This window comes from Salvelinus fontinalis, chromosome 22 (genome assembly GCF_029448725.1).
Source record: "Salvelinus fontinalis isolate EN_2023a chromosome 22, ASM2944872v1, whole genome shotgun sequence".
In the NCBI taxonomy this organism is placed as follows: domain Eukaryota; kingdom Metazoa; phylum Chordata; class Actinopteri; order Salmoniformes; family Salmonidae; genus Salvelinus; species Salvelinus fontinalis.
This window is the reverse complement of record NC_074686.1, coordinates 36097354-36123308: the sequence shown is the minus strand read 5'-3', so window position 1 is coordinate 36123308 and position 25955 is coordinate 36097354. Positions and strand designations below refer to the sequence as shown.

The 25955-nt window shown below is 46.4% G+C and overlaps 1 long non-coding RNA gene across 1 annotated transcript; it reads right to left on the bottom strand.

The window, feature by feature from the left end:
* Window positions 1-18967: 18967 nt before the first annotated feature.
* Window positions 18968-25730, bottom strand: LOC129820259 (uncharacterized). The gene is made up of 3 exons (XR_008754176.1): window positions 25510-25730; window positions 21815-21865; window positions 18968-19318 (listed from the first exon to the last, which is right to left on the bottom strand). It is a non-coding gene; the product is annotated as an uncharacterized LOC129820259 (long non-coding RNA).
* Window positions 25731-25955: the final 225 nt, after the last annotated feature.

Sequence of the window (25955 nt, the reverse complement as noted above, 5' to 3'; positions counted from 1 at the left end):
TGGAGCCTGTGTTCCCTGGTCGAGGAGTGGAGCCTGTGTTCCCTGGTCGAGGAGTGGAGCCTGCGTTCCCTGGTCGAGGAGTGGAGCCTGCGTTCCCTGGTCGAGGAGTGGAGCCGGCGTTCCCTGGTCGAGGAGTGGAGCCTGCGTTCCCTGGTCGAGGAGTGGAGCCTGTGTTCCCTGGTCGAGGAGTGGAGCCTGTGTTCCCTGGTCGAGGAGTGGAGCCTGTGTTCCCTGGTCGAGGAGTGGAGCCTGCGTTCCCTGGTCGAGGAGTGGAGCCTGCGTTCCCTGGTCGAGGAGTGGAGCCTGCGTTCCCTGGTCGAGGAGTGGAGCCTGCGTTCCCTGGTCGAGGAGTGGAGCCTGCGTTCCCTGGTCGAGGAGTGGAGCCTGCGTTCCCTGGTCGAGGAGTGGAGCCTGCGTTCCCTGGTCGAGGAGTGGAGCCTGCGTTCCCTGGACGAGGAGTGGAGCCTGCGTTCCCTGGACGAGGAGTGGAGCCTGCGTTCCCTGGTCGAGGAGTGGAGCCTGCGTTCCCTGGTCGAGGAGTGGAGCCTGCGTTCCCTGGTCGAGGAGTGGAGCCTATGTTCCCTGGTCGAGGAGTGGAGCCTGTGTTCCCTGGCTGAGGAGTGGAGCCTGTGTTCCCTGGTTGAGGAGTGGAGCCTGTGTTCCCTGGGCGAGGAGTGGAGCCTGTGTTCCCTGGTCGAGGAGTGGAGCCTATGTTCCCTGGTCGAGGAGTGGAGCCTGTGTTCCCTGGTCGAGGAGTGGAGCCTGTGTTCCCTGGTCGAGGAGTGCAACCTGTGTTCCCTGGTCGAGGAGTGCAACCTGCGTTCCCTGGTCGAGGAGTGGAGCCTGTGTTCCCTGGTCGAGGAGTGGAGCCTGTGTTCCCTGGACGAGGAGTGGAGCCTGCGTTCCCTGTACGAGGAGTGGAGCCTGCGTTCCCTGGTCGAGGAGTGGAGCCTGTGTTCCCTGGTCGAGGAGAGGAGCCTGTGTTCCCTGGTCGAGGAGTGGAGCCTGTGTTCCCTGGTCGAGGAGTGGAGCCTGAGTCTCCTGAACCGAACAGAGAGTAAAGTTTACATTAGGGTCGGGGTCAATTCCATTTCAATTACAGTCAATTCAGAATGTAAACCAAATTCCAATTCTCCATTTTTCACATTGAAAATAATTGACATAATTGACATTTCAATGTACTTCATGAATTGACTGGAATTTAATTGGAATTGACCCCAAGCTTGGTTTACATTGCCCTCATTAGAATGTGTGCAGCTGACCGTATGTAGAAATACAGCAAAATAAAGTTGAAGCTATTTATCAGAGCTCCTTTTACAACATATTTGTTCAGATTTGAGTTGTGTAATAATATGAATACAATCTCATCCTTAGAATTTAAGACAGTCTCTCTTTCATATTTCAGTTACAGTCGCTCCTTTATTTTTAAGTAATGAGGACCTTTCTAAATGAGTGAGCGGACACGTACGAGTGGAAATTGGAGTTGATGATCTAGGCAAACAAGTGTTCCCTAACAGTAATCCCTGTTTCTGTGAAGTCACATTTACAGTACCTTGCATCACCTCTAGAGGACTCCTATTACCCATGGTTGAGAGGGATTGTCTGTGCTGACTGCTATTACCCATGGTTGAATGGTATTGTCTGTGCTGACTCCTATTACCCATGGTTGAAAGAGAGAGTTAGTGTGCGTATGTGTGTGTCTCTCTTCCATATGACTGGACAGTAGTCCATATGACTGGACAGTAGTCCATATGACTGGACAGTATTCCATATGACTGGACAGTAGTCCATATGACTGGACAGTAGTCCATATGACTGGACCGTATTCCATATGACTGGACCGTATTCCATATGACTGGACCGTAGTCCATATGACTGGACAGTATTCCATATGACTGGACAGTAGTCCATATGACTGGACCGTATTCCATATGACTGGACCGTATTCCATATGACTGGACAGTATTCCATATGACTGGACAGTATTCCATATGACTGGACAGCATTCCATATGACTGGACAGTAGTCCATATGACTGGACAATATTCCATATGACTGGACAGCATTCCATATGACTGGACAGTAGTCCATATGACTGGACAGTAGTCCATATGACTGGACAGTATTCCATATGACTGGACAGCATTCCATATGACTGGACAGTAGTCCATATGACTGGACAATATTCCATATGACTGGACAGTATTCCATATGACTGGACAGTATTCCATATGACTGGACAATATTCCATATGACTGGACAGTATTCCATATGACTGGACAGTATTCCATATGACTGGACAGTATTCCATATGACTGGACCGTAGTCCATATGACTGGACAGTATTCCATATGACTGGACAGTATTCCATATGACTGGACAGTATTCCATATGACTGGACAATATTCCATATGACTGGACAGTAGTCCATATGACTGGACAGTATTCCATATGACTGGACAGTATTCCATATGACTGGACAGTAGTCCATATGACTGGACAATATTCCATATGACTGGACAATATTCCATATGACTGAACAGTATTCCATATGACTGGACAATATTCCATATGACTGGACAGTATTCCATATGACTGGACAGTATTCCATATGACTGGACAGTATTCCATATGACTGGACAGTAGTCCATATGACTGGACAGTATTCCATATGACTGGACAGTAGTCCATATGACTGGACAGTATTCCATATGACTGGACAGTAGTCCATATGACTGGACAGTAGTCCATATGACTGGACAGTATTCCATATGACTATACAGTAGTCCATATGACTGGACCGTAGTCCATATGACTGGACCGTAGTCCATATGACTGGACAGTATTCCATATGACTGGACAGTAGTCCAGGTGCTACAAAACTAGGACTCATTTTGTTGATAGCGATGCCAAGAAAGCAGAGTAGCGCTTCATTACCTCGTCATAGTTACCGTTGTATCAATATGTTTTGACCATGACAGTTTACATTCCAGGATTACTCCAAGCAGTTTAGGCACCTCAACTTGCTCAATTGCCACATTATTCAAAACAAAATATAGTTGAGGTTTAGGGTTTAGTGAATAATTTGTCCCAAATAAAATACTTTTCAATTTTGAAATATTTTCTGTGTTGACTCCTAATACTCAACATGATAGAAAGGAGTGTCTGTGCTGACTCCTAATACTCAACATGATAGAAAGGATTGTCTGTGCTGACTCCTAATACTTAACATGATAGAATGGATTGTCTGTGCTGACTCCTAATACTCAACATGATAGAAAGGATTGTCTGTGCTGACGCCTAATACTCAACATGATAGAAAGGATTGTCTGTGCTGACTCCTAATACTCAACATGATAGAAAGGATTGTCTGTGCTGACTCCTAATACTCAACATGATAGAATGGAGTGTCTGTGCTGACTCCTAATACTCAACATGATAGAAAGGATTGTCTGTGCTGACTCCTAATACTCAACATGATAGAAAGGATTGTCTGTGCTGACTCCTAATACTCAACATGATAGAATGGAGTGTCTGTGCTGACGCCTAATACTCAACATGATAGAAAGGATTGTCTGTGCTGACTCCTAATACTCAACATGATAGAATGGATTGTCTGTGCTGACGCCTAATACTCAACATGATAGAAAGGATTGTCTGTGCTGACTCCTAATACTCAACATGATAGAAAGGATTGTCTGTGCTGACTCCTACCTAAAGTCTGTCTGTTTCAGGGATTGGATTTTCCGGCTGCTAATTTCAGTTTGTGATAGATTCATGTGATGAGTTGTGATTAGTTAACATTTCACCATAAAATGATTTTAAAATAATAATTTTACTCCTGAGTACAAAAGATTAATGTCAGTATTTCCTTCCCATCTCATGGTGAACAGCAGCAATACATGTGACCAAATGGACATTCTCAGACCACAGACTTGGTGTGGATGGGCTCCCGAGTGGCGCAGTGGTCTAAGGCACTGCGTCTCAGTACTTGAAGCGTCACTACAGATGCCCTGGTTCGAATCCAGGCTGTATCACAACCTGCTGTGATTGGGAGTACCATAGGGCAGTGCACAATTGGCCCAGCGTTGTTGGCTGGTGTAGGCCGTCAATGTAAATAAGAATTTATTCTTAACCGACTTGCCTAGTTAAATCAAAAAAAAGTATCTGAAAATGGAGGTTTCCATTGTCTTTTAAAAGAAGACAACTATGCTAATCAGAGTGTTGGGTTTTCCCCTGCACAAAATACTTTAGTAAAAGGGTTAATGGTTTGTTCAAGGTAGGGTTCACGTGTCTTTGAACAGGGCTATATAAATTCCATCTATTATTATTCATTTATTATTATTATTATTTTAGAAGTGAAAGTAATGGTGTTTTTATACAACACTCATCTTGGGAAGATAAACATTGTACCTATAACTTCCATCACTTGTTTTTTCCCTCCATAACTCAGGTTTCAGGTTTTCCGCTTCCCTGTCCGTGTGTCTGTGTTCTTGATCATCATGGTGGCTAGAGAACAGGAAGGTCAAACCTGTTAACCTTTCCATTGAACAACACATCATCAGAGTGAGCCAACATGCAGTTTGCTACACCTCAGGCACACAAACAGACCCCACAGCTCCACAGGCCCAACGTACCTGTCAGCACCGGGCAAACATTTGATCCCTACACTGGATCAACCCTCAAACCATCATTCCCCCAAAACCCTTAACTTAAGCATGACTTCCCCTCTTGCCAATCTTTCCCTATTGCGTCTTCATAACGGCCCAGATTACTGATGAGATGAAATAGGAGAGATAGTCTGCATTCAGTCCTAAGATGTACAGTATCAATATGAACATCCAGCTACTCTCATCATAACTCTAATAAGGTAATGGATATGATGGTGTTTGTTTTGGGTGCAAAGGGATTGAGGGGCTTCCAGTGTTGATGGAACAGAGAGTGGGCTGAAGAGATTTGGGACGAATTGTTTGTTGTTGGAGCGCAGCCTGTAGAGTTAACCCCTGACCTTCTATAACCCCTGACCTTTGGGCATACAGTTCTATCCACGCATCAGGGAGAGGGACTGTCGAGACTGTCACTCGGAACACCCTGGAACAATCCGGAACACGGCGAGACCAGGGCTGTGTCCAAAATGGCACCCTATTACCCTATGGAACCTGGACAAAAGTAGTGCACTATATAGGGATTGGGGTGCTATTTAGAACAGACGACCAGCTTCTGAACGGGGGCAGAGTGGGACCCATCCCAGGACCAATTAGGCAGGTGGAGGCGTGAAGCCTCACACAGGATCAGACACACAGTTTGAGGGAAGAATGCAGGCCAGGGGGAAACCTGAGATGTCCAGAGGAACAGAACAGTGTTAGAGAGGAACCTCTGACTTAGTTGGGACCGCAGATTAAAGACTGAGCTCAGCCCCAAAAGCTCATCTGAGCCACCAATGTCTAATGTGAGTCCAAAATGGCACCCTTTTCCCCACAGGGCTTAGGTCAAAAGTAGTGCACTATATAGGGAATAGGGTGCCATTTGGGACACATGCCGTGTCTCCACTGAACAGAAAGTGAGGCGATTGAGAAGTGGAGGTAGATGAACGCAGTATAATTCTGACTGTCCTGTCAAAGAGGTTTCATATATACCAGATTTCAACGTCACGTAGCAAGGTCTTTGCACATATTGTTCCTGAGGTAGAACTGTTATCAACTTCATCAACTGTGGGTTCTGTTACAGTGTTGGGTGCCATTACCAACAGAGCTGGTGTTCTCTCTTGAAACAATGCGAATAAAACTATACAGTACAACAATTTGACTGAAAATATGCAACAGTGCAGGACTTTCCAAGTCAGGCTTTTTATTTCAAATGTTGACATTCCTGACTGTCAATAGGAGAAGAGAGAGAGGTGGAAAGAGGTGGGTGACCTCACTGTGCCAGCACAATCCCACACATGCATCTAACAACGGGCACATTACTTTCAACATGCACATTACTATCAACAGACACATTACTATCAACAGACACATTACTATCAAGGGTCACCTTACTATCAACAGATACATTACTATCAACAGACACATTACTATCAACAGACACATTACTACCAACAGATACATTACTATCAAGGGTCACCTTACTATCAACAGATACATTACTATCAACAGACACATTACTATCAACAGCTACATTACTATCAACATATACATTACTATCAACAGACACATTACTATCAACAGACACATTACTATCAAGGGTCACCTTACTATCAACAGACACATTACTATCAACAGACACATTACTATCAACAGCTACATTACTATCAACAGACATATTACTATCAACAGACACATTACTATCAACAGCTACATTACTATCAACAGACACATTACTATCAACAGCTACATTACTATCAACAGACACATTACTATCAACAGACACATTACTATCAACAGAGACATTACTATCAACAGCTACATTACTATCAACAGACATATTACTATCAAGGGTCACCTTACTATCAACAGACACATTACTATCAACAGACACATTACTATCAACAGCTACATTACTATCAACAGCTACATTACTATCAACAGTCACATTACTATCAACAGACGCATTACTATCAACAGACACAGTACTATCAACAGACACATTACTATCAAGGGGCACATTACTATCAACAGTCACATTACTATCAACAGACACATTACTATCAACAGACACATTACTTGCAACATACACATTACTATCAACAGCTACATTACTATCAACAGACACATTACTATCAACAGACACATTACTATCAACAGCTACATTACTATCAACAGTCACATTACTATCAACAGACGCATTACTATCAACAGACACATTACTATCAACAGTCACATTACTATCAACAGACACATTACTATCAACAGTCACATTACTATCAACAGCTACATTACTATCAACAGTCACATTACTATCAACAGACGCATTACTATCAACAGACACATTACTATCAACAGTCACATTACTATCAACAGACACATTACTATCAAGGGGCACATTACTATCAACAGTCACATTACTATCAACAGACACATTACTATCAACAGACACATTACTATCAAGGGGCACATTACTATCAACAGCTACATTACTATCAACAGTCACAGTACTATCAACAGACGCATTACTATCAACAGACGCATTACTATCAACAGACACATTACTATCAAGGGGCACATTACTATCAACAGTCACATTACTATCAACAGACACATTACTATCAACAGACACATTACTATCAACAGACACATTACTATCAAGGGGCACATTACTATCAACAGCTACATTACTATCAACAGACACATTACTATCAACAGACACATTACTATGAATGGGCACATTACTGTCAACAGACACATTACTATCAAGGGGCACATTACTATCAACAGACACATTACTATCAACAGACACATTACTATCAACAGGCACATTACTATCAACAGACACATTACTACCAACAGATACATTACTATCAAGGGGCACATTACTATCAACCAACACATTACTATCAACAGACACATTACTATCAACAGACACATTACTATCAACAGACACATTACTATCAAGGGGCACATTACTATCAACAGCTACATTACTATCAACAGTCACAGTACTATCAACAGACACATTACTATCAACAGACACATTACTATCAACAGACACATTACTATCAAGGGGCACATTACTATCAACAGACATATTACTATCAACATCTACATTGCTATCAACAGACACATTACTATCAACAGACACATTACTATCAGCAGACACATTACTATCAACATCTACATTACTATCAAGGGGCACATTACTATCAACAGTCACATTGCTGTCTTCAAAGCCTGTCGCCTCCGACATGCGATATGGCCAGGACCTCAAAAGCGGCAGACATCTTGCATTCCTCAGGCCATTCCACAAAGTACAATAACTTCCTTGAATTCTTAGACCCTCGACGGCGGAGCCAGGGCACATCCTGTTGTCCTTGCAGTACTTCCTGCGTGTGGAGCGCAATCAGTCTTCCCCCTAGCTGTTGCCATGGCCACTGGAAAACACAAACTTTGGCCGGACAGTGTTGGTCCATTGCTGCTCTGTAATTGGTCATGTTAAGAGTAATGAAGTGACTTACAGTACATCAGGGTAATGAAGGTGTTACTCAACTATGCACGAGAGAGATGGACCTTTTGTTCAGAGAACTTCTACAGTACAAAAATATAGCATCCATTGAGGATGCTGGCAAAAGTAATGGTCCTACAAACCACTGCTTGCCCTGGATCTCTTGAAAACCCCCCAAAATATATGACACGTAGTTATGTGAGTATTAACAGAGGGCGCACATTGCGGTAATATGAATTTCGGGAAAAAACGTGATTTTGTATCATCTTCTGGGCCTGATAGAAACCGAAATGTAATGTTTCAGGATCCTCACAATACACTGGCTTCAGTTTCTGTCATCCGGAGACACATACGTTTCATAATTTACAATGAATTTGTCAATATTAATGATTTTGGTTGTTAGTGGGAAATAATTGGGTATATAAGAAGTTAATGACTTTAGATTGTTAGTAGGAAATAATTGCTTAATAACCTGTATTAAGTGTTTCACCCCTCAAGGATGGATGAGTATTTTGAACATTTGTGAAATGACTAGAACTATGCAGTATTTGTGTGCCATGTCCCTTTAGGTCCCCTTCAGAATGCATGTCCTGCATTATATAAGACCTCGCTGGGCAGCCAAGGTACACAGGGTTATCATTTCTCTTGTCTTATGATAGAGTTCTTTCCTTACAGGGCATGTAGCTGAACTCTCTCACTCTGTCTGTCTGTCTGACTGTCTGTCTGTCTGTCTGTCTGTCTGTCTGTCTGTCTGTCTGTCTCAGCCCCTCTCTCCCTGTCTCCCTCCCTGTCTCCCTCCCTGTCTCCCTGTCTGTCTCCCTGTCTGTCTGTCTGTCTGTCTGTCTGTCTGTCTGGCTGTCTGTCTGTCTGGCTGTCTGTCTGGCTGTCTCGGCCCCTCTCTCCCTGTCTGTCTGTCTCTCTCTCTCACTGTCTGTCTGTTTGTATGGCTGTCTCTGCGTCTCTCTCCCTCTCTCTCTCAATCTATCTGTCTTTCTCTGCCTCTATCTCTCTCTGTGGGGATATAGGCTTGTCTCTCAATGTGTGTTTGTCTGTGTCTTGATGTGTGTGTGCATGCATGCTTACGTACATAGTATGTATGTGAATTTCTTTTTGTGTGCATGCCATGTGTGTGTCTGTGTGCTTGTGCATACATGCTTGTGTATTTTCCAGGGGTGAGAAAAATATGTCATGATGAGAAAGCGACAGAAAGAGAGAGAAGTAAGGGGGATGGGTGGAGGCCTTAGAGAGAGAGAGCGTTAACTCCAGGGAAGAGAAAGTTAACCCAAGGGAATAGGCATTGAAATCAGGTTTCCTGCTCTGGCGTGTCTTTCCAGGAGTTCACCAAAAAACTGAGAAAACACTGGCAGTCTAACTGGTCAGTAGAAGGAGTGTAGTGGTCCCAATGAGACATTATCATGTTGTTTAATGTTTGGTAGGACTTATAAAACTTTAGTGGAAGCATCACTACTTTTATTGAGATATAAACAATTAAAAAATAAAACATTTTTTCCCATGTCAACATAAAATGTCCTTATGTCTTGTGAAACACTATCGCTGCCATTCCAGGAGAGATTCAGCTGCAAAGATTCCACTTAATTCCATCTTTGTAAATATAGGAGAGATGTTACAAGCCCCTATGATGCCGTGATAAAGGGATAAGAAGCCCGTGCTGCTATGTGGATCTGACAGGTGTGGTGGACTGAGATGGCGGTCCATGACATCATCGGCCCAACAGGTAGGTGAAAACATCTCGGTTGAAAACCAAATGGCACCCTATTCCCTATGTAGTACACTTATTTTGACCAGAGCTCTGGTCAATAGTAGTGAACTATATAGGTAATAGGGTCGCATTTGGGATGCATCCCTCATCTATGGTCGAGGTCAGCCCCTAAGCATGACAGGCCGCGGAGGTCAGGCCTGTGGCTGTTGTCAGTAAACATACAGGCAGGCTCTGGGTCTCTGAGGACTCCACTAGTACATTAGCACAGTTCACTGTCCAGATCCCTACTTGTAGAATACCTTAAAGCCCTACTTGTAGAATACCTTAATGCCCTACTTGTAGAATACCTTAACGCCATACTTGTAGAATACCTTAATGCCCTACTTGTAAAATACCTTAATGCCCTACTTGTAGAATACCTTAATGCCCTACTTGTAGAATACCTAAATACCTGTCACGTTCCTGACCTGTTTTCTGTTGTTTTTTGTATGTGTGTGATGGTCAGGGCGTGAGTTTTGGGTGGGCAGTCTATGTTTTCTGTTTCTATGTTGGTTTTGGGTTGCCTGGTATGGCTCTTAATTAGAGGCAGGTGTTTTGCGTTTTCCTCTAATTGAGAGTCATATTTAGGTAGGGTGTTCTCACTGTTTGTTTGTGGGTGATTGTCTCCTGTGTCGTCCATGTCTGTACCATACGGGACTGTTTGGCTGTTCGTTCGTTTGATGTAGTCTGTTCCTGTCCGTGAGTTCTACGTTTAGTTATGTAAGTTCATGTTCAGGTTTCGTCTACGTCGTTTTCTTATTTTGTAATTTTGTAAGTGTTTTGTTTTCTTTTTGCCGTCGTATTCAATAAAAGAGATGGCTTATTTTCCTACTGCTGCGTATTGGTCCACTGATCCTTCTCTCCTCTCCTCGTCTGAGGAAGAGGAGGACAACAGCCCTTACAGAATCACCCACCAAACTAGGACCAAGCGGCAAGGGAAAGCTCAACAGAGCAACCAGGACTCCTGGACTTGGGAGGAGATCCTGGACGGTAAAGGACCCTGGGCTCAGCCAGGAGAATATCGCCGTCCCAGGGCGGAGTTGGAAGCAGCGAAGGCAGAGAGGCGCTGGTATGAGGAGGCAGCGCGGCGACGCGGTTGGGAGCCCGTGAGTCAGACCCAAAAATTTCTTGGGGGGGGCACACGAGGAGTGTGGCAAAGCCGGGTAGGATACCTGAGCCAACTCCCCGTGCTTACCGTGGAGTGAGAGGGCGTCGTACTGGTAAGACACCGTGTTATGCGGTAAAGCGCACGGTGTCCCCAGTACGCGTGCTTAGCCCAGTGCGGGCTATTCCACCTCGCCGCACTGGTAGGGTTAAGTTGGGCATCGAGCCGGATGTCATGAAGCCGGCCCAACGCATCTGGCCACCAGTGCGTCTCCTCGGGCCGGCATACATGGCACCAGCCTTACGAATGGTGTCCCTGGTTCGCCAGCATAGCCCAGTGCGGGCTATTCCACCTCGCCGCACTGGCAGGGCTATGGGCACCATTCAACCTGGTAAGGTTGGGCAGGCTCGGTGCTCAAGAGCACGTGTCCTCCTTCACGGTCCGGTATACCCGGTGCCACCTCCATGTACCAGTCCTCCGGTGGCAGCCCCCCGTACCAGGCTGTCTCTCCGGGTTCTCTCTCCAGCTGCTCCCACCTGTCCAGCGCTGTCAGAGCTTTCCTCCTCTCCAGCGCAGCCAGTGCCTATACCACGCACCAGGCTGTCTCTCCGTCTCCTCCCTACAGAGCCGTCCTGCCATGACCAGCCAGAGCCGTCCTGCCATGACCAGCCAGAGCCGTCCTGCCATGACCAGCCAGAGCCGTCCTGCCATGACCAGCCAGAGCCGTCCTGCCATGACCAGCCAGAGCCGTCCTGCCAGGACCTGCCAGAGCCGTCCTGCCAGGACCTGCCAGAGCCGTCCTGCCAGGACCTGCCAGAGCCGTCCTGCCATGACCAGCCAGAGCCGTCCTGCCATGACCAGCCAGAGCCGTCCAGCCGGGACCTGCCAGAGCCGTCCAGCCGGGACCTGCCAGAGCCGTCCAGCCGGGACCTGCCAGAGTCCGTCCAGCCGGGACCTGCCAGAGTCCCTCAGCCGGGACCTGCCAGAGTCCCTCAGCCGGGACCTGCCAGAGTCCCTCAGCCGGGACCTGCCAGAGTCCCTCAGCCGGGACCTGCCGCCCCTTATCCCGGTGCCGCCCCTTGTCCCGGTGCCGCCCCTTATCCCGGTGCCGCCCCTTGTCCCGGTGCCGCCCCTTATCCCGGTGCCGCCCCTTATCCCGGTGCCGCCCCTTGTCCCGGTGCCGCCCCTTGTCCCGGTGCCGCCCCTTATCCCGGTGCCGCCCCTTATCCCGGTGCCGCCCCTTATCCCGGTGCCGCCCCTTATCCCGGTGCTGCCCCTTATCCCGGTGCTGCCCCTTATCCCGGTGCTGGCCTTTCATTTAGGGGGTTTTAGTTGGAGGGTGGTCATTGGGAGGGGAATACAGAAGCGGGGAGTGACTATGGTGGTGTGGGGACAGCGTCCGGAGCCTGAGCCACCACCGTGGTCAGATGCCCACCCAGACCCTCCCCTGGACTTTGTGCTGGTGCGCCCGGCGTTCGCACCTTGAGGGGGGGGTTCTGTCACGTTCCTGACCTGTTTTCTGTTGTTTTTTGTATGTGTGTGATGGTCAGGGCGTGAGTTTTGGGTGGGCAGTCTATGTTTTCTGTTTCTATGTTGGTTTTGGGTTGCCTTGTATGGCTCTTAATTAGAGGCAGGTGTTTTGCGTTTTCCTCTAATTGAGAGTCATATTTAGGTAGGGTGTTCTCACTGTTTGTTTGTGGGTGATTGTCTCCTGTGTCGTCCATGTCTGTACCATACGGGACTGTTTGGCTGTTCGTTCGTTTGATGTAGTCTGTTCCTGTCCGTGAGTTCTACGTTTAGTTATGTAAGTTCATGTTCAGGTTTCGTCTACGTCGTTTTCTTATTTTGTAATTTTGTAAGTGTTTTGTTTTCGTTTTGCCGTCGTATTCAATAAAAGAGATGGCTTATTTTCCTACTGCTGCGTATTGGTCCACTGATCCTTCTCTCCTCTCCTCGTCTGAGGAAGAGGAGGACAACAGCCCTTACAATACCCTACTTGCAGAATTCCTGAACACCCTACTGTACTTGTAGAATACCTGAAAACCCTGCTGTACTTGTAGAATACCTGGAAACCCTACTTGTAGAATACCTGAAACCCTGCTGTACTTGTAGAATACCTGAAAACCCTACTTGTAGAATACCTGAAAACCCTGCTGTACTTGTAGAATACCTGAAAACACTACTGTGCTTGTAGAATACATGAAACCCCTACTTGTAGAATACCTGAAAACCCAACTTGTAGAACACCCAAAAACCCTACTGGTATATCCTAAAAGTTCCACTTGTAGAGGTGACTCTCGCATATTAGAGACATTCTTACTCCTCCCTATCAGTGATTTCAGCAAATTCTTTTACGGTCGATTCCGATATCCCTACAGCAACATTTAGCTAGTTGATATATCACCTTACAGTTAAGCTGAATCTGAAAGGGTGAATGGGAAATCATTTGTTTCCTCGAGCATGGCCTTGGTAATGATGTCATGTTGCTCTACACCTGAATAGGTACTCTGGGATCGTGCACAGGCTTGACGGACAGATCTAGGACTGAGTCCCAACTGGCACCCGATTCCCTTTATAATGCACTACTTTTAAATCAGGGCTCTTTTGGGTTTTGGGTTTACAGTGCCATTTGGGACACGTCCTGGGACTTAGAGCTGATGAGAGTATTCATTACATGTTCTATTTGAGTAATTTAGCAGACGCTCTTAACCAGTGCGACTTCCAGGAGCAATTAGGGTGAAGTGCCTTGCTCAAGGGCACATCAAAAAAAATATATACTTAGTCGACTCTGGGATTCGAAGCAGCAACCTTTCGGGTTACTGCCCCAACGCTCTTTACCATGACAGCCTGGGACTTAGTCAGAGCTGATGAGGGTATTCGTGACAGCCTGGGACTTAGTCAGAGCTGATGAGGGTATTCGTGACAGCCTGGGACTTAGTCAGAGCTGATGAGGGTATTCGTGACAGCCTGGGACTTAGTCAGAGCTGAGAAGGTTATTCGTGACAGCCTGGGACTTAGTCAGAGCTGATGAGGGTATTCATGACAGCCTGGGACTTAGTCAGAGCTTATGAGGGTATTCGTGACAGCCTGGGACTTAGTCAGAGCTGAAGAGGGTATTCATGACAGCCTGGGACTTAGTCAGAGCTGATGAGGGTATTCATGACAGCTTGGGACTTAGTCAGAGCTGATGAGGGTATTCGTGACAGCCTGGGACTTAGTCAGAGCTGATGAGGGTATTCATGACAGCCTGGGACTTAGTCAGAGCTTATGAGGGTATTCGTGACAGCCTGGGACTTAGTCAGAGCTGAAGAGGGTATTCATGACAGCCTGGGACTTAGTCAGAGCTGATGAGGGTATTCATGACAGCTTGGGACTTAGTCAGAGCTGATGAGGGTATTCGTGACAGCCTGGGACTTAGTCAGAGCTGATGAGGGTATTCGTGACAGCCTGGGACTTAGTCAGAGCTGATGAGGGTATTCGTGACAGCCTGGGACTTAGTCAGAGCTGATGAGGGTATTCGTGACAGCCTGGGACTTAGTCAGAGCTGATGAGGGTATTCATGACAGCCTGGGACTTAGTCAGAGCTTATGAGGGTATCCGTGACAGCCTGGGACTTAGTCAGAGCTGATGAGGGTATTCATGACAGCCTGGGACTTAGTCAGAGCTGATGAGGGTATTCGTGATTGAACACTTTTATAGAATCTCTCCCTCTCTCCCGCATCTATCTTGTCATGCCGGGAGCTCTTCACGCTTAATGACTTGACAGTATTGTGTGTTGTATTCCAGATGTATCCCATTCCTGAACCGATCGGTGGCATGGCATGCAACTGGGCGGGGTGCTCTGTATTGTGGTGGAAGCTGGGATTGGGTAGGACTATGCTCCCAATGCAGACCCCTATACAACCAAACCCAAGAAAGGAAAACATTTACTCACACTGGTTTAATCTGCAAAAAGTAATTTCATTGGAAGTGTTTTCTTGAATTTACAACAGGTGGGCTCAAGTTGTAGAAACATCTCAAAGATGGTCAATGGAAACAGGATGCACCTGAGCTCAATTTCGAGTCTCGTAACAAAGGTTCTGAATACTTACAGCACCAATCAAACGTTTGGACACACCTACTCATTCAACCAAGTGTGAAAGAAATACAAATATATTTTATATTTGAGATTCTTCAAAGTAGCCACCCTTTGCCTCGATGACAGCTTTACACACTCTTGACATTCTCTCAACCAGCTTCATGAGGTAGTCACCTGGAATGCATTTCAATTAACAGGTCAATCAATCAATCAAGTTTATTTTATATAGCCCTTCGTACATCAGCTGTAATGGGTGTCGTAATCCTCCTCCTCAAACGAGGAGAGGAGAGAAGGATCGAAAGACCAAAATGCAGCGGGTTGTGAATACATAATGAATTTTAATAAACAAGACGAAACTAAACACACGAAGAACACTTGATACTTTACAAAACAACAAAACGAAGTAAACAGCCCTGGACACGAACTTACATACAACGTGAAGAACGCACAAACAGGAACAGACTACAAATACCTAACGACAATGAAACAGTCCCGTATGGTGCGCACATACACTGACACGGAAGACAATCACCCACAAACAAACAGTGAGAACACCCTACCTTAATATGACTCTCAATTAGAGGAAAACGCAAAACACCTGCCTCTAATTAAGAGCCATACCAGGAACCCAAAACCAACATAGAAACAGAAAACATAGACTGCCCACCCAAAACTCACGCCCTGACCATCACACACATACAAAACAACAGAAAACAGGTCAGGAACGTGACAGAACCCCCCCCCTCAAGGTGCGAACGCCGGGCGCACCAACACAAAGTCCAGGGGAGGGTCTGGGTGGGCATCTGACCACGGTGGTGGCTCAGGCTCCGGACGCTGTCCCCACACCACCATAGTCACTCCCCGCTTCTGTATCCCCCTCCCAATGACCACCCTCCAACTAAAACCACCTAAATGAAGGGGCAGCACCGGGATAAGGGGCAGCACCGGGATAAGGGGCAGCACCGGGATAAGGGGCAGCCCCGGGATAAGGGGCGGCAGGTCCTGGCTGAGGGACTCTGGCAGGTCCGGGCTGAGGGACTCTGGCAGGTCCGGGCTGAGGGACTCTGGCAGGTCCGGGCTGAGGGACTCTGGCAGGTCCGGGCTGAGTGGCAGCTCATGACTGTAGGGCAGCTCATGACTGTAGGGCAGCTCATGACTGTAGGGCAGCTCATGACTGTAGGGCAGCTCATGACTGTAGGGCAGCTCATGACTGTAAGGCAGCTCATGACTGTAGGGCAGCTCATGACTGTAGGGCAGCTCATGACTGGAGGGCAGCTCATGACTGGAGGGCAGCTCATGACTGGAGGGCAGCTCATGACTGAAGGGCAGCTCTGACAGCTCCTGACTGGCTGGCGTCTCTGGCAGCTCCTGACTGGCTGGCGTCTCTGGCAGCTCCTGACTGGCTGGCGTCTCTGGCAGCTCCTGACTGGCTGGCGGCTCTGGCGGCTCCTGACTGGCTGGCGGCTCTGGCGGCTCCTGACTGGCTGGCGGCTCTGGCGGCTCCTGACTGGCTGGCGGCTCTGGCGGCTCCTGACTGGCTGGCGGCTCTGGCGGCTCCTGACTGGCTGGCGGCTCTGGCGGCTCCTGACTGGCTGGCGGCTCTGGCGGCTCCTGACTGACGGGCGGCTCTAGCGGCTCCTGACTGACGGACGGCTCTAATGGCTCGTGGCAGACGGACGGCTCAGACGGCGCTGGGCAGACAGATGGCTCAGACGGCGCTGGGCAGACAGATGGCTCAGACGGCGCTGGGCAGACAGATGGCTCAGACGGCGCTGGGCAGACAGATGGCTCAGACGGCACTGGGCAGACAGATGGCTCAGACGGCGCTGGGCAGACAGATGGCTCAGACGGCGCTGGGCAGACAGACAGTGCAGAAGGCGTTGGGCAGACGGCCGACTCTGCCCTGCTGAGGCGCACAGTAGGCCTGGTGCGTGGTGCCGGAACTGGAGGTACCGGGATGACGGCACGCACTTCAAGGCTAGTGCGGGGAGCAGGGACAGGGCACACTGACTTCTCGAAGCGCACTATAGGCCTGGTGCGTGGTACCGGAACTGGAGGTACCGGGCTGAGGGCACGCACCTCCGGGCGAGTGCGGGGAGAAGGAACAGTGCGTACAGGGCTCTGGAGACGCACAGATGGCTTAGTGCGTGGTGCCGGAACTGGAGGCACTGGGCTGGAGACACGCACCATAGGGAGAGTGCGTGGAGGAGGAACAGGGCTCTTAAAACGCACTGGAAGCCTGGTGCGTGGTGTAGGCACTGGTGGTACTGGGCTGGGGCGAGGAGGTAGCGCCGGAAATACCGGACCGTGTAGGCGTACTGGCTCCCTTGAGCACTGAGCCTGCCCAACCTTACCTGGTTGCATGCTCCCCGTAGCCCGTCCAGTGCGGGGAGGTGGAATAACCCGCACTGGGCTGTGTTGGCGAACCGGGGACACCATGCGTAAAGCTGGTGCCATGTAAGCCGGCCCAAGGAGACGTACTGGTGGCCAGATATGTAGGGCCGGCCTCATGACATTTGGCTCAATGCCCAATCTAGCCCTACCAGTGCGGGGAGGTGGAATAACCCGCACTGGGCTATGCACCCGTACAGGAGACACCGTGCGCTCTACTGCGTAACATGGTGTCTGCCCGTACTCCCGCTCTCCACGGTTAGCCTGGGAAGTGGGCGCAGGTCTCCTACCTGCCCTCGGCCCACTACCTCTTAGCCACCCCCCCCCCCCAAGACATTTTTGGGTAGTACTTGCGGGCTTCCAGCCTTGCTTCCGTGCTGCCTCCTCATAACGTCGCCTCTCCGCTTTCGCTGCCTCCAGCTCCGCTTTGGGGCGGCGACACTCCACTGGCTCTGCCCGGGGTCCTTTACCGTCCAGGATCTCTTCCCATGTCCAATCCTCCTTTTCCAAATGCTGCTGTCGTTGCTGTCCGTTAACCCGCTGCTTGATCTGGGTTTGGTGGGTGATTCTGTAACGGGTGTCGTAATCCTCCTCCTCAAACGAGGAGAGGAGAGAAGGATCGAAAGACCAAAATGCAGCGGGTTGTGAATAATACATAATACATAATGAATTTTAATAAACAAGACGAAACTAAACACACGAAGAACACTTGATACTTTACAAAACAACAAAACGAAGTAAACAGACCTGGACACGAACTTACATACAACGTGAAGAACGCACGAACAGGAACAGACTACAAATACCTAACGACAATGAAACAGTCCCGTATGGTGCGCACATACACTGACACGGAAGACAATCACCCACAAACAAACAGTGAGAACACCCTACCTTAATATGACTCTCAATTAGAGGAAAACGCAAAACACCTGCCTCTAATTAAGAGCCATACCAGGCAACCCAAAACCAACATAGAAACAGAAAACATAGACTGCCCACCCAAAACTCACGCCCTGACCATCACACACATACAAAACAACAGAAAACAGGTCAGGAACTGCACATTGTACATATTAAGTTTATTTTATATAACCCTCCGTACATCAGCTAATATCTCGAAGTGCTGTACAGAGACCCAGCCTAAAACCCCAAACAGCTAGAATGCAGGTGTAGAAGCACGGTGGCTAGGAAAAACTCCCTAGAAAGGCAGGAACCTAGGAAGAAACCTAGAGAGGAACCAGGCTATGAGGGGTGGCCAGTCCTCTTCTGGCTGTGCCGGGTGGAGATTATAACAGAACTATGCCAAGATGTTCAAAAATGTTCATAAGTGACAAGCATGGTCAAATAATAATCATGAATAATTTTCAGTTGGCTTTTCATAGCCGATCATTAAGAGTTGAAAAACAACAGGTCTGGGACAGGTGGCGGTTCCATAACCGCAGGCAGAACAGCTGAAACCGGAACAGCAGCAAGGCCAGGCGGACTGGGGACAGCAAGGAGCCACCACGCCCGGCAGTCCCGACGTATGGTCCCAGGGCTCAGGTCCTCCGAGAGAAAGAAAGAGAGAAGGAGAAAATTAGAGAGAGCCAAGATTTTCAAAATGTTCATAAATGACAAGCATGGTCAAATAATAATCAGGAATAAATCTGTTGGCTTTTCATAGCCGATCATTAAGAGTTGAAAACAGCAGGTCTGGGACAGGTAGGGGTTCCGTAACCGCAGGCAGAACCGTTGAAACTGGAATAGCAGCAAGGCCAGGCGGACTGGGGGCAGCAGGGAGTCGTCATGCCCGGTAGTCCTGACGTATGGTCCTAGGGCTCAGGTTCTCAGAGAGAGAAAGAAAGAGAGAACGAGAGAATTAGAGAAAGCATACTTAAATTCACACAGGACACTGGATAAGACAGGAGAAGTACTCCAGGTATAACCAACTGACCCTAGCCCCCCGACACAAACTACTGCATTATAAATACTGGAGGCTGAGACAGGAGCGGTCAGGAGACACTGTGGCACCATCCGAAGATACCCCCGGACAGGGCCAAATAGGAAGGATATAACCCCACCCACTTTGCCAAAGCACAGCCCCCGCACCACTGGAGGGATATCTTCAACCACCAACTTATAATCCTGAGACAAGGCCGAGTATAGCCAACAAAGATCTCCAGCACAGCACAAACCAAGGGGGGGCGCCAACCCAGACAGGAAGATCACGTCAGTAACTCAACCCACTCAAGTGACGCACCCCTCCCAGGGACGGCATGAAAGAGCACCAGTAAGCCAGTGACTCAGCCCCTGTAATAGGGTATACAATAGGCTACATTGAATGAGGATGTATATGTATACAATCTTCGGCAAAATCATTCGCATGGAGATTCCTGCAAAAATATTACTTGAAGATGAAGATGACACCTGTATGAACAGGTGTGCCTAGTTAAAAGTTAATTTGTTCTTAATGCATTTGAGGCAAACAGCTGTGTTGTGACAAGGTAGGGGTGGTATAGAGAAGATAGCTCTATTTGGTAAAATACCTAGTCCATATTATGGCAACAGCTAAAATAAGCAAAGAGAAATGACAGTCCATCATTACTTTAAGACATGAAGGTCAGTCAATACGAAAAATTTCAAGAATTTTAAAGTTTTCTTCAAGTGCAGTTGCAAAAACCATCAGGCGCAATGATGAAACTGGCTCTCATCAGTGGGAGAGGCTAAGGTATTGGTAATATAGAATCTGTTAGTGGGAGAGGCTAAGGTATTGGTAATATAGAATGTGTTAGTGGGAGAGTCTAAGGTATTGGTAATATAGAATGTGTTAGTGAATAGGGAGAGTCTAAGGTATTGGTAATATAGAATATGTTAGTGAATGGGGAGAGGCTAAGGTATTGGTAATATAGAATATGTTAGTGAATGGGGAGAGGCTAAGGTATTGGTAATATAAAATGTATTAGTGGGAGAGTCTAAGGTATTGGTAAAATAGAATATGTTAGTGGGAGAGTCTAAGGTATTGGTAATATAGAATCTGTTAGTGAATAGGGAGAGTCTAAGGTATTGATAATATAGAATGTGTTAGTGGAAGAGCCTAAGGTATTGGTAATATAGAATCTGTTAGTGGGAGAGGCTAAGGTATTGGTAATATAGAATGTGTTAGTGGGAGAGTCTAAGGTATTGGTAATATAGAATATGTTAGTGGGAGAGTCTAAGGTATTGGTAATATAGAATCTGTTAGTGGGAGAGTCTAAGGTATTGGTAATATAGAATCTGTTAGTGAATAGGGAGAGTCTAAGGTATTGATAATATAGAATGTGTTAGTGGAAGAGCCTAAGGTATTGGTAATATAGAAACTGTTAGTGAAAATGGAGAGTCTAAGGTATTGGTAATATAGAATCTGTTAGTGGGAGAGGCTAAGGTATTGGTAATATAGAATGTGTTAGTGGGAGAGTCTAAGGTATTGGTAATATAGAATCTGTTAGTGGGAGAGTCTAAGGTATTGGTAATATAGAATATGTTAGTGAATGGGGAGAGTCTAAGGTATTGGTAATATAGAATATGTTAGTGAATGGGGAGAGGCTAAGGTATTGGTAATATAGAATATGTTAGTGAATAGGGAGAGTCTAAGGTATTGATAATATAGAATGTAATAGTGGAAGAGTCTAAGGTATTGGTAATATAGAATGTGTTAGTGGGAGAGTCTAAGGTATTGGTAATATAGAATGTGTTAGTGGGAGAGTCTAAGGTATTGGTAATATAGAATGTGTTTGTGGGAGAGGCTAAGGTATTGGTAATATAGAATGTGTCAGTGGTAGAGTCAGAGAGAGAGAGAGAGAGATGGACACACTGATAGAGAGAGATAGAGATGGGGGAGAGAGAGAGAAATAGAGAGATGGACACACAGATAGAGAGAGAGAGAAAACCAGAGAGAGAGAGAGAGAGAGAGAGAGAGAGAGAGAGAGAGAGAGAGAGAGATGGACACACACACACACACACACACAGAGAGAGAGGGGGGGGTGGACACACAGGTAGGGAGAAAGAGATAGATAGAGAGACAGGTGAGAGAGCAAGAGAGTTGGACACACACACAGAGAGAGAGAGAGAGAGAGAGAGAGAGAGAGAGAGAGAGAGAGAGAGAGAGAGAGAGAGAGAGAGAGAGAGAGAGAGAGAGAGAGAGAGAGAGAGAGAGAGAGAGAGAGCGAGAGCGAGAGCGAGAGCGAGAGAGCGAGAGAGCGAGAGCGAGAGCGAGAGCGAGAGCGAGAGCGAGAGCGAGAGAGAGAGCGAGAGCGAGAGCGAGAGCGAGAGCGAGAGCGAGAGCGAGAGAAACAACTATACATACCTCTGCCTAAACATCAGCACCACAGGTAACTTCCACAAAGCTGTGAACGATCTGAGAGACAAGGCAAGAAGGGCATTCTATGCCATCAAAAGGAACATAAATTTCAACATACCAATTAGGATCTGGCTAAAAATACTTGAATCAGTCATAGAGCCCATTGCCCTTTATGGTTGTGAGGTCTGGGGTCCGCTCACCAACCAAGATTTCACAAAATGGGGCAAACACCAAATTGAGACTCTGCATGCAGAATTCTGCAAAAATATCCTCTGTGTACAACGTAGAACACCAAATAATGCATGCAGAGCAGAATTAGGCCGATACCCACTAATTATCAAAATCCAGAAAAGAGCTGTTAAACTCTACAACCACCTAAAAGGAAGCGATTCACAAACCTTCCATAACAAAGCCATCACCTACAGAGAGATGAACCTGGAGAAGAGTCCCCTAAGCAAGCTGGTCCTAGGGCTCTGTTCACAAACACAAACACACCCCACAGAGCCCCAGGACAACAGCACAATTAGACCCAACCAAATCATGAGAAAACAAAAAGATAATTACTTGACACATTGGAAAGAATTAACAAAAAAACAGAGCAAACTAGAATGCTATTTGGCCCTAAACAGAGAGTACACAGTGGCAGAATACCTGACCACTGTGACTGACCCAAACTTAAGGAAAGCTTTGACTATGTACAGACTCAGTGAGCATAGCCTTGCTATTGAGAAAGGCCGCCGTAGGCAGACATGGTTCTCAAGAGAAGACAGGCTATGTGCTCACTGCCCACAAAATGAGGTGGAAACTGAGCTGCACTTCCTAACCTCCTGCCCAATGTATGACCATATTAGAGACACATATTTCCCTCAGATTACACAGATCCACAAAGAATTCGAAAACAAATCCAATTTTGATAAACTCCCATATCTACTGGGTGAAATTCCACAGTGTGCCATCACAGCAGCAAGATTTGTGACCTGTTGTCACAAGAAAAGGGCAACCAGTGAAGAACAAACATCATTGTAAATACAACCCATATTTATGCTTATTTATTTTAACTTGTGTTCTTTAACCATTTGTACATTGTTACAACACTGTATCTATACATAATATGACATTTGTAATGTCTTTATTGTTTTGAAACCTCTGTATGTGTAATGTTTACTGTTAATTTGTATTGTTTGTTTCACTTTTGTGTATTGTCTACCTCACTTGCTTTGGCAATGTTAACACATGTTTCCCATGCCAATAAAGCCCCTTGAATTGAATTTAATTGAATTGAGTGAGAGAGAGCGAGAGACGCAGATAGAGAGAGGCGCAGATAGAGAGAGAGAGATAGACACACGCAGAGAGAGAGAGAGATAGACACACGCAGAGAGAGATAGAGCGATAGACACACGCAGATAGAGAGAGAGAGATAGACACAAGCAGATAGAGAGAGATAGACACACGCAGATAGAGAGAGAGATAGAACATAAATTTCAACATACCAATTAGGATCTGGCTACAAATACTTGAATCAGTCATAGAGCCCATTGCCCTTTATGGTTGTGAGGTCTGGGGTCCGCTCACCAACCAAGATTTCACAAAATGGGGCAAACACCAAATTGAGACTCTGCATGCAGAATTCTGCAAAAATATCCTCCGTGTACAACGCAGAACACCAAATAATGCATGCAGAGCAGAATTAGGCCGATACCCACTAATTATCAAAATCCAGAAAAGAGCCGTTAAATTCTACAACCACCTAAAAGGAAGCGATTCCCAAACCTTCCATAACAAAGCCATCACCTACAGAGAGATGAACCTGGAGAAGAGTCCCCTAAGCAAACTGGTCCTAGGGCTCTGTTCACAAACACAAACACACCCCACAAAGCCCCAGGACAACAGCACAATTAGACCCAACCAAATCATGAGAAAACAAAAAGATAATTACTTGACACATTGGAAAGAATTAACAAAAAAACAGAGCAAACTAGAATGCTATTTGGCCCTAAACAGAGAGTACACAGTGGCAGAATACCTGACCACTGTGACTGACCCAAACTTAAGGAAAGCTTTGACTATGTACAGACTCAGTGAGCATAGCCTTGCTATTGAGAAAGGCCGCCGTAGGCAGACATGGCTCTCAAGAGAAGACAGGCTATGTGCACATTGCCCACAAAATGAGGTGGAAACCGAGCTGCACTTCCTAACCTCCTGCCAAATGTATGACCATATTAGAGACACATATTTCCCTCAGATCACACAGATCCACAAAGAATTCGAAAAAAAATCCAATTTTGATAAACTCCCATATCTACTGGGTGAAATTCCACAGTGTGCCATCACAGCAGCAAGATTTGTGACCTGTTGCCACAAGAAAAGGGCAACCAGTGAAGAACAAACACCATTGTAAATACAACCCATATTTATGCTTACTTATTTTAACTTGTGTGCTTTAACCATTTGTACATTGTTACAACACTGTATATATTTAATATGACACTCATAATGTCTTTATTGTTTTGAAACTTCTGTATGTGTAATGTTTACTGTTAATTCGTTTTGTTTGTTTCACTTTTGTGTATTGTCTACCTCATTTGCTTTGGCAATGTTAACACATGTTTCCCATGCCAATAAAGCCCCTTGAATTGAATTGAATTGAATTGATAGACACATGCAGATAGAGAGAGAGAGAGATAGACACACGCAGATAGAGAGAGAGAGAGATAGACACACGCAGATAGAGAGAGATAGACACACGCAGATAGATAGAGAGAGATAGACACACGCATATAGATAGAGAGAGATAGACACACGCAGATAGAGAGAGAGAGATAGACACACGCAGATAGATAGAGAGAGATAGACACACGCAGATAGAGAGAGAGAGATAGACACACGCAGATAGAGAGAGAGAGAGATAGACACATGCAGATAGAGAGAGATAGACACACGCAGATAGATAGAGAGAGATAGACACACGCATATAGATAGAGAGAGATAGACACACGCATATATATAGAGAGAGAGATAGACACACGCAGATAGAGAGAGATATAGACACACGCAGATAGATAGAGAGAGAGATAGACACATGCAGATAGAGAGAGAGAGACACACGCAGATAGAGAGAGAGAGATAGACACACGCAGATAGAGAGAGAGAGATAGACACACGCAGATAGAGAGAGAGAGAGATAGACACATGCAGATAGAGAGAGAGAGACACACGCAGATAGAGAGAGATATAGACACACGCAGATAGAGAGAGAGAGAGATAGACACACGCAGATAGAGAGAGATATAGACACACGCAGATAGAGAGAGAGAGAGATAGACACATGCAGATAGAGAGAGAGAGATAGCCACACGCCGATAGAGAGAGAGAGATAGACACATGCAGATAGAGAGAGATATAGACACACGCAGATAGAGAGAGAGAGTTAGACACACGCAGATAGAGAGAGATAGACACACGCAGATAGAGAGAGAGAGATAGACACACGTAGATAGAGAGAGAGAGAGATGGACACGAGAGAGAGAGAGAGAGAGAGAGAGAGAGAGAGAGAGAGAGAGAGAGAGAGAGAGAGAGAGAGAGAGAGAGAGAGAGAGAGAGAGAGAGAGAGAGAGAGCACTATAAAAAGATTAGAATACCATTTAGGACCCAGACTGAGACTATCATTGTTATTGTGGGTGTGGGACAGAACGTAATGTTACCTTAAGTCATCTGACTGGCTGGCTAGCCACTCGTCCAAATGTACCCTCTCTTTTCACATAAATTCCTGCGGAGAGCCTCTGATCTGAAGGGTGTTTTCCTGTTATTTCTCCTCACTTGTAGATGTTGCATATCCTATTGAACAACGGTTGTTGTTTTGCTCTGTCGAGATCTCTTTATGTGGTGTGGCTTAGGATGGGTGTTGCTTTCACTGTGTGCCATGGACCCTTTGGCAGGCACTATAGGGGTTGGGTGAGCTTCTAGTGTATTCAACCTGGTGGTTTGAGATAATGCAATGTCTTCTATTCAACCCCGTGGTTTGAGATAATGTAATGTCTTCTATTCAACCTGGTGGTTTGAGATAATGTAATGTCTTCTATTCAACCCTGTGGTTTGAGATAATGTAATGTCTTCTATTCAACCCTGTGGTTTGAGATAATGTAATGTC